Source organism: Peromyscus maniculatus, chromosome 2 (assembly GCF_049852395.1).
Source record: "Peromyscus maniculatus bairdii isolate BWxNUB_F1_BW_parent chromosome 2, HU_Pman_BW_mat_3.1, whole genome shotgun sequence".
NCBI lineage: Eukaryota > Metazoa > Chordata > Mammalia > Rodentia > Cricetidae > Peromyscus > Peromyscus maniculatus.
Genome location: NC_134853.1, coordinates 63,244,464 through 63,251,288, shown reverse-complemented (window position 1 = coordinate 63,251,288; position 6,825 = coordinate 63,244,464). Strand labels below are relative to the sequence as shown.

The window sequence follows — 6,825 nt, the reverse complement described above, 5'->3', positions numbered from 1 at the left end:
TCAGGAGGTCTGGCTCGATCAACTCTGATCCATCTTAATTTGGAACAAGTCCATAGCCTCTTGCTTCCTGTGGAAACAAAAGCAGAGCCTCCTTTGCAAAGCAACATATCCTTAGATCCAAGTTTTGAAATCATGATATCTTTAAGATATATGCATTGGTTTAACTGAGTAGACTTTACAATCATATGTCTTTCTGCAGTCAAAAAACCCAAACACAATATAACCCAGACTTTCTGTGTAATATCCATCTTTATGTGGCTTATATTTTCATATTACCTTTTCTGTCTCTTTAAAGACTTTACTTTTTAAAACTTTCTTTATATAACTGTCTATATTCCTTTTTCTCTCCCAAGCCTACATACGTTTTTGCACACACTGTAAACTGCTCAGGGTTTTCCCCATCTGAATCTGTCTTATTGTGTATCTATTACTTTATACTGCAGCATTCCTAGGCAGCTTTGGCTGCTGGCTCCACCCATCTCAGCTTTCCAACATGGCAGAACTATGTTGACTGTCAGCTCGGGGGAAACAATGCTCTCAGCCAACACTGGGAGGCAGTGGGTCATGGGTCTATGCTACCATTCAGAACCGTGTATACCAAAAACGTCTTTTTTTTTTCTTTTTTCTTTTTTTACTAGCAAAAGCTAAACCCACCATACAGTGCACTCTGTGGCTTGCAGACACCACTGTGTACAGTGGCAGGAATCTGCAACTATGCCTCTTAGCTCACGGTGGCTGATTGCCAGCTCTATCTCACAGCCAGCTATCAGAAGATTTGTGCTGCTGCTGGCATGAGATGGTGAGCTCCAAATGTAATAGGATGTTACCTAACTGTATGCTTTTGGAGCAGTAAATCTGCAATTTTATGAAAAGAATAATTCATTCCAAACAAAGAAGAAAACCACAAAAACACAGTATATCTTCCAATTATTAATTATCCTTAGTGGCCATTCTGAAGAGCCTTCTCTGTGGAACATTTTGGCTAAAGTTCTACCAATGTTAAGTGAAACTTATGAGTAACAAGTAGTTTTATACAATAATATTTGTGCCTTGGAAAATTATTTACTATTATATTTTTTCTTTCTTAAACCATTGATATTTGTACTCTGTTGGCAATGATATTTTTCTGAGCAAAGCTCTGTTTTATAATATATATCTATCTATATTTAAGAAATAATAAGGCACTTAAGAAGTCCTACTGGCAAAGTATTAAACACATGCAGTCTATGAAATGAGGAGCCAGAAATAGGAGATTCAATAGTTGAAGGCTGCCCTGCACTATGTAACAAGTTAAAGGTACTAGCATGTGGTATCTGAGACACTAACCCACAAAAATAAAATTAGCCTTTCATTGAAGTATTGACATTGTCCCATAAAAGTCATTTTCTGAGATGTCTAGAACCAAGGTACAGAGAATTTACTCATTCATTCATTCATGTACCCAGTCACTCATTAATTCATTATATTTGTAGTCTTTCTCACATACTTTGGGAATTATGATACAATTTTTCTGCAAATTCAAAAATTAGTTGTATATAGTTCTTGTTTCAAGGAAAACAGATGATGATCTATCAGTTAAAATTCTATTCACTTTCATTACTTTCAAATGAGAGACAAAAAGTTCCATGATACAAATAAGGCAAGGGCCAGGCGGTGGTGGCGCACACCTTTAATCCCAGCACTCGGGAGGCAGAGCCAGGTGGATCTCTGTGAGTTCGAGGCCAGCCTGGGCTACAGAGTGAGTCCCAGGAAAGGCGCAAAGCTACACAGAGAAATTCTGTCTCGAAAAACTAAAAAAAAAAAAAAAAAAAATAAGGCAAGGGAATAGAACATGAACGGACAATTTATTTAAAACCTGTGATTATGAAACAACTTTCATGTTTTAGAAAATTTAATTATATAATTAATTACTAATATAAAAGAAAAACATTAAATTAACAGGTTTCTGGCCCATGAAACCTGTGTTCTGATTATAACAATTCAAAAACCATAGTTGGGAGACATTTCAAGAAAATACATTGAGAGTTGAGAATAAAAATTACTAATATATTACCACAATACCAGGAGTATAACTTTACACTGCACTCATGGCATAAGAGCATAACCTGTATTTTAATATACATGTTTCAATTCTTGTTATCCATTCAGCATTTATTCTCTGCAGTGCTTGAGAATGAACCCAGGGCCTCTTGCATGCTAGGAGAGTGTTCAAAACCAGAGTCGTAGCCAAAGTCCACAACACATATGTCAAGAATTATTTATTTGTCAACATTTTAGAAGCATGTTTAAGGCCATGGAGACTTCATTGTATAGGTGGTAAGTGGGCACTAGTCATTTATTACAGGGGATTTCTCTGGTGATTCGTGCAATTAAGAACTTAGGCATGTATCATTTGAGGAGGAGAAAACTAGGCATTATTTATGAAGATGCTATTTCACATTGGGTGATCAGGAAAGGCTACATCAATTAATGGCTCCTTTAGGCATAATAGAAAAGTACTGACTATTCATCTACCCAGGTAAATATTATAAGCAAAAGAAAAAGTAAGTTTTGAAGCCTTGCTTCTAGTTCTTACTGCCTAAGGAAAGCAATGCATGTCTCTAGAGGAAAGTGAGTGACAGAGGGTGTAATAATGACAGGGTGGATAGGGAAAATAAGATCTCAATTATCAGGAGGGTAAGATGAATAAGAAGAAGGTTATGAGGAGCAGAGAAACCTGGCATCTCATGAAACATTTTTCCAATTTCTATTTCATACAGTATGTGAAGTCAAAGCTTGCTAATAACAGGAACACCCTTGGACTTGTATCTTGGAAGTTTCTTCCCTATGTCTCTGAACCACCTAAAGTATTAATCCACATTCACAGGCAATTGATGCTATTCATGCCAGTCTCTTATCCAATCAAATATTAATGCAAACAATACATTTAATCTCCTACTTTAGCACTAAATGTAGGACTTGATGTTTTTATTTTTTCCACCTGCTCTTCCTTAGTTGTCCTGCTACAACTCAACTTTGATGAGTGAAGTCGTTCTGTATGCTGTGAACATATGTTGCTCTGACAGGTTGATAAATAAAGCTGTTTGGCCAATACTGAGGCAGAATAAGTTTAAACAGGAATTCTAACTAGTGAGAAAGGAAGGAGAAAGACAGAGCAGAGAGACACTGCTAGCCACCACCAGGAGAAGCAAGTTGTAAAGTACCAGTAAACCACAAGCCAGGTGGCAAATTATAGATTTATAGAAATGGGTTAATTTAAGATGTAAGAGATAGCTAGTGAGAAGCCTGAGCCATTAGGCCATATCATTTTTAAATAATATAAGCCTCTGTGTGCTTATTTGGATCCAAGTGGTTGTGGGACTTGTGGGTGAGAGAGATTTGTTATGACTGTGGACCAGGTAGGACACAGGATTTTTATAAGTGGCTGTGGGACCTTGGTGACTGGCTAGCTCAGTTGATAGAGCATGAGACTTTTAATCTCAGGGGTATGGGTTTGAGCCCCATGTTGGGCACCAATTGTAGATGAATTTCTAAATGGTCTTACTAAATAAAACACAGGGCCAGATATATGGGTGAAAGCCTGGGAGAGATCAGAGAAAGCCACCAGCCAACTGTACCTTACCTACTCTGCAGCTTCCAAATGTGAGTTACTTCCTGTCTATCCATGTCTATATGCCTTGCTATTCTGGCATCTGATTTGCTCTCTCTATTCAGTTATATCACTTCCTCTTCCTACACAGCTCTGTCACATTTTGTCTGTCTGTAAAGACCTCCAGACCTCCATGGTTAAGTAGTTTTGGAATTTAAGGCATGTGCCACCACACCTGGCTCTGTTTCCAATGTGGCCTTGAACACACAGATATCCTGCCAAGTGGTAGGATTAAGGACATGTGCTACCATTGCCTGACTTCTTTGTTTACTTAAATGGCTTGCTTTTTCCTCTAATATCTAAGCAAGTTTTATTTATTAAAGTAAAAATAAAATATCACCACATTTCAGCACAAATATAATATCACCATACAATTTCATTGTTGATGTGTAACTTAGCATATAGAAGCTTTTGTGCTCCACAATCAAATATTCACACCATGAATGGGAAGAGAATTAGACATGTTATAGGGAGACACTAAGGTGGGGCATCATTTGGTACATCAGTTTACATCCCTCATTATTTTAATTCTTTTTTTTTCTTTTTTTTCCCCCTCAGACAGGGTTTCTCTGTGTAGTTTTGATGCCTGTCCTGGGACTCACTCTGTAGACCAGGATGGCCTCAAACTCACAAAGATAAGCTTGGTTCTGCCTCCTGAGTGCTAGGAATAAAGGCATACATCACTACCACCCAGTAATTTTAATTCTATATACACCAAACAAATATAAAATAGCTAAAAAAGAAAAAAAAGCCAAGAAAGAAATGAAGGAAGGAATGGTTGTTAAATAATGCAGGTTTGCTTTTATATCTCTATTTACTGGCTTCATTTAATACTTATCAACACTTTATTTTTCTGCTCACAAGAATTTATAAAATACTTCATACAATTATACATAGTCAGTGTGTTAATATTCATGGGAAACATCACTGTTAGCTAAGGAAATTGCTTAAGAAATTTAAGATATTTCTACAATTGTCAACATACATTGTTTACTCATATTTTAAACAAAGATAGAGTAACTGCACTTATGATCTCTTTTTGTCAGCAAACATGAAACATTTGATTTGCAAAATTAAAGAATATTGATTTTGAATTAGACAGATGGGGTCTCTAATTATTTCTCAATCTACTTCAATCTGTTTCTAAATTGCTGTCACAAGATCAGCATTTCAATTCATATTGCCTTTCTTTTAAGTCTTACGTGAACTCCAGTCCAGAAATAGAAGCTTCTCACTACTTAATTTTGTCCCATACAGAGAAAAATATGAATATCTGAGTAACTAAATAAATTTCCCAGTAGCTTTTGCATATAGAATTATATTAGTTAAGATTGTTCCTATATTTTAGGAAGCTTCTGTTTTACATGGTTGTCATTTAGCTTTCTAAAGGTGTTTTGTATTGATTATCCCTCTGTATATTCCCCCTTGTACACTTCCAACATACATATGGAAACAGTTAAAGTAGAGCACCACTATAATGCTGGGACAATTCTCCAACTAGACACCACATGACAACAAATAAAAGCAATACCAGAAATGTCTTATGTCTTATTGAGTCGTTGATAGTTCCATAGAACCCCAAAACATTACAAGCTATTGCCATTTCTCTTGGCTACATCTACAAAAATTGACAGTAAGACGTTATTGTTGAAGCTACCACATATGTGAATCATAAAACAAGGAGAAATCAAGTGGTGACTGACATGGAAGCCTCATCCTTACTGGCAAATTTTCATAGTCCTAGCAGGTCCTATGCATACTGCTGGAGGAAAAAAAAAGTCTTTAGTCTTACCTGTTGCAAATCTGTGAGCTACAATAATTACTATCCCGGCAAGACATGCCCATTGTCATAATAGCAGCATGAAAGTTATCAAAATACCCGGCAGCTTTCTTATTGGATTTAAGGCCTAATCCACAAGATAGAAAGTATACCTGGCACCATTATCATACATAAAAGCCTATGGCTACTCAGATCACAGTAGTTATGGAGGAGCCATTTAAAATTATTCTGCTAAATGAACATAGTATTAAAATAACCTTTAATGACTTAGTGGCATATCCATAAATTAGTGCATCTCTCGACTCATCTTCATCAGAGGAGCTGCTTCTTGTAGTTAATAACAACTATCATAGAGACTCACAAGTGGTAAACTTGTAGAGAATCAGATATTGGAGAAATCAAACCCCATTTGGGTTATCTATAACACACTCCTCATTGTTGATGTAACCAACCATCTTATTAAAATAAAAAACACAGAACCAATGTAAAAGAGAAAGCCGAGAGGTCAGAGCTCAGAGCTAAAATCTTACCTCCTGCAGTGCTCCTACCTCCCTGAAAGAAAGCTACTTCCTGTGTGTCTGTCTTTAAATAGTTTTTCTGTTCTGCCTTCTCATTGGTTGTAAACCCAAACACATGACTGCCTCGTCACTGCCTATAAGTAACGCCCTCCAGGTCTTAAAGGTGTATGTCTCCAATGCTGGCTGTATCCCTGAACACACGTAGATCTATCTACCAAGTGCTGGGATTAAAGGCGTGCGCCACCACCACCATGCTCTTGCTATGGCTCTAATAGTTCTGACCCCCAGGCCACTTAATTTATTAACATACAATGAAAATCACATTTCAGTACAAATAAAATACCACCATATTTCCCCTTTTCTATTTTAATGAAAAGAAAAAAGGCAAAAAGTTATAACTAACAAAAGAAAAACTATATACAAAAGTACAATAACTATATATATTATATACAAGTAACAAATACCTAAACGATGTCTAGTCCATTTGTATTTGACAAATAAGAGAAAATAATTCCATTATCTATCCTATTTTAGTAAGTCCAAAATGCATCTAATTCACTTTCTATCCTAATTAATCTTCCACTATAACTAACTAATCTTCAACTCCCTCAGAGACCCAAGAAGGAAATAATATTAGCTAACAAAAATAAAAACAGGAAGTGCATGCAAGCAACTTCCAAAAAATTTGTGAGTTTGTGAGTTGACAGAAATAGCCAGCTGCCTGGACAGTCATCTGAGGTTTCTCCGCAGTGTTGGAGCATCATCTTCAGCCTATAGGCTTATGGTATCTGGCAGACTCATTTGTGAAATAGGATGTACATATAAGGTCAACAGTTCAACCTCACATTGGGTGAGAGCAGTCCATGTACCAGAAACAC

At 36.5% G+C, this 6,825-nt stretch overlaps 1 non-coding gene across 1 annotated transcript; it reads left to right on the top strand.

The window, feature by feature from the left end:
- Positions 1-3,439: 3,439 nt before the first annotated feature.
- On the top strand, positions 3,440-3,512 carry Trnak-uuu (transfer RNA lysine (anticodon UUU)). Its single transcript has one exon. It is a non-coding gene; the product is annotated as a tRNA-Lys (tRNA).
- Positions 3,513-6,825: the final 3,313 nt, after the last annotated feature.